This window comes from Ailuropoda melanoleuca, chromosome 5, assembly GCF_002007445.2.
Source record: "Ailuropoda melanoleuca isolate Jingjing chromosome 5, ASM200744v2, whole genome shotgun sequence".
Lineage (NCBI taxonomy): Eukaryota > Metazoa > Chordata > Mammalia > Carnivora > Ursidae > Ailuropoda > Ailuropoda melanoleuca.
In genome coordinates, this window is record NC_048222.1 from 26,575,547 (window position 1) to 26,578,875 (window position 3,329).

General features: G+C 41.7%; 1 pseudogene; it reads right to left on the reverse strand.

Moving 5' to 3' along the window:
* Nucleotides 1–4: 4 nt before the first annotated feature.
* Nucleotides 5–1,191, reverse strand: LOC117802438 (annotated as a pseudogene).
* Between the last annotated feature and the right edge of the window lie 2,138 nt (nucleotides 1,192–3,329).

Consider the following 3,329-nt stretch of genomic DNA (forward strand, 5'->3'; position numbering starts at 1 on the left):
GTCTTCGAATTCCTCTCTTTCCTGCAGGACCTTCTGGTTTTGCAAAACTTCGCTTCTGTGCATGCTGCTTTGGGCTACTTCTTCATAAGAGGGAGTCTGCTGTCAGCTCATCCCCATTGTCTCTCTCGATCTTTCCAATGACACCCCTTTGTAGGGGCCTTTCTACAATGTCTAGTAGAGGGCTCTTGCAGCTGGAATGCAGCATCCGTTCTCTTTACTGCATGTGTATCCAGGCGCTGAAGAAATGAAAACTATGGATTGCAAATCGTGTCCTTCACGGGAATGTTTATACAGTGTGTGTAGTGTGCTGAATCCTTGGGAATCCTCCTTGGCAAATCTTTTAGTTCTGTGTTTGTTGTGTTGTCTGAAATTGTAATTTCATTTTTCATATCTATTTCCAACTGCACAGAGTTGAGCTTCTGTTACTTAATTTTTCCAAAGCCTGAAAAGCCTCTCGACGAGTAGGAAATCCTACTCCTTGTAGTGTTTGATGCTTCGCGTCCACACCCACGTCAGTTTGTACCTCCTTACCTTTAATCTGCCGTAATTCTTCCTCAGCTGGAGTCATCGGTGCAGGAGAAGATGTGACTGCACGTGTTTTCATGTCCATGTAATGATGCATCTTCCTTTACTGTCCAAACACTTCATCTTCAATGTGCTGCCTCCGAACTCCTTTATCAGAGTCGCTCTCGTTCCTGCACACAGCATTATTTGACGAACACGAGAATGTTCTGGAGACCAGACAATGACTATGCATTCGTATCCCTGGGCATTCTGAGAGTCTAACCTGAGTACTATACAGCTCGGTTGTCTGTCCTCCAGGAGGGGTAAACCAAGGGAATCGCAGTCCTTACCCCAGCAATCTGAAGGCTGACTACAGGATCCAGTCCCAAGTTTCTCATTTTCAATAGAGAGTTGTAGAAGTCGTTATTTTCCTTTGCTTGCTCTGGCAAAGGCATCTTTAACACCTACACTTNTCACTTGCGTGGACGCGGGTCTGAGGGAACACGGCGGCGGCCACAGGTTCCCAGTTCTGGCACTAAGTCTGTGCAGAGACGTTGTGGCCTGAATGGCTTGAGTGGCAGTTGTGTCATCCAGGTGCTGGGAGCAGCAGGGACAGCAGCTCCGACCAAGGGCCAGGTGTCCAGCATCAGAGGCGTCAGTGATATCTGCACCCTCCCCCGGAAACATCCCCAGTTTGTTGTTCAGGGAGACACTGCTTTGGGCAATAGCCCTGGTGTCTTCCTGCACCTGTAAGTAAAACCCTTCCTTCTCCTATTCTTCGGCTTGCCTTTGTCTTTTGCCTTGAACCCACCAAGAGGTGAACCCAGTTTGGGGTAACACCACTGCCAACCTGACAACCTCAGCTGACATTTCCTTTTTTTTTAAATTAAAATATTTAATTAATTTATTTGAGAGAGAAGCCACAGGCAGGGGGAGCGCAGGCAGCGGGAAGGGAGGAGCAGACTCCCCACGGAGCAGGGAGCTGGATGCGGGCTCCATCCCAGGACCCCGGGGTCATGATCCTGGGATCAGGAACTGAGCCAAAGGCAGAAGCTTCGCTGACTGAGCCACCCAGGTGTCTCCAGCACGATGTGTGACAGACATGGTGAGAGCACACAGCCTTTTCATGTCACTGATCTTAGGAGGAAAACAAGCAGTCGTTCACCATTAAGTAAGATGTTAGCTCAAGGGTTTTCATAAATGCCTTTAATCAGATTGAGGAAATTCCCTCTGTTAATAGTCTGTTGAGTTTTTTCCATGAAGTGTGTCTGATTTTGTCAAATGCTTCTTATCCATCTGTTGAGATAAGCACGTCGCTGTTGTTTTCTAGAATATTAATACGGTGCTTTACATTGATTGGTATGGATGTTAAACCAACCGTGCATTCCTGGAATAAACTTCATTAGGCTTGCATTTAACTCTTTATATGTTGCTAGATTTGATTTGCTACGATTGTTGAAATCTTTTTGTGTGTGTGTATCTGCATTCATAAGAGATACTGGTCTGTAGTTTCCTCTTCTTGTGATAGCTCTGTCTGGTTTTGATATCTGAAGAATCCTAACTTCGTAGAGTGAGTGGGATTCCCTCCTCTCCTTTTTGGAAGGGTTTGTATAGAATTGTTATTAGTTCTTTCAGCATTTGGTATAATTCCCAAGGGAAGCCATTGGGAACTGGGCTTTTATGTGGAACAGTTGCTGACAATTGACTATCTTCTACCTTGTTCTAGGTGTATGTAGATGGTCTATTTCTTCTTCAGTCAGCTTTAGTCATTCGTGTCTTTCTGTGTTTTTGTGCATTTTATGCAAGTAAGTTAATTTTTTGGCATATAATTGTTCATCATAATCTCATAATTCTCTTTATTTTTGTGTGGTCAGTCCTAACATCTCCTCTGTCATTGCTGATCTCAGTAATTTGGGTCATTTCTCTCTCTCTTTTTTTAGTGAGTCTACTTGAAGATTCGTCAGTTTTCTTGATCTTTCAAAGGATCTCAGTGATTTAATTTTCTACATTGTTATTTTTATTCTCTTTTTTTCTTTAACTTCCACTGTAATCTTTACTTTTTCCTTCCTTTTGCTTGCTTTTGGTTTAGTTTGCTCCTCTTTCTTCTTTGACTTAATGTGGGAGTTTAGCTGATGGATTGGAGATATTGCTTTTCCATATGTGCATTGACAGCTGTGTATTTCCCTCTCAGCACGGCTTTAGCAGGACCCCCTAGGTTTTGGTGTGCTCTGTCTTCATTCCTATTGATCTCAATGTATTTCCTGATTTCCATTTTGATGTATCTTTGACCCTTTGATTATGTAGAAGTGTGTTAATTCTGCTTAGTTGTGAGTTCACCGAATTTATTCCAGTTATTGATTTATTGATTTCTGGTGTCATGCCACTGTGAGAAGAGAACATATTTGTATTATTTTTATCCCTTTAAATTCACTGTTTTTTTTTTTTTATGGCCTAGCATATGGATTATCCTCAATAAAGCTTCACTTGCATTTGAAAAGATGTATATTCTGTTCATGGCTGGAATGTTCTATAATTGTCAGGCTTACACTGTTGTTTTACAGTATGATTCAAGTCTTTATCTTTATTGATCTGTGCATAGTTGTTCTATCCATTATTGAAAGTGATATATTGGAGTTTAAGTATTATTGTCATATTGTCTATTTCTCTCTCAATTTCTGTCAGTTTTGCTTACATGTATTTGGGTGTTGAGTTATTAGGTGAATATATGTTAAGAATTGTTTCATTTTTTTTTAAAAAAAGATTTAATTTATTTATTTGACAGAGATAGAGACAGCCAGCGAGAGAGGGAACACAAGCAGGGGGAG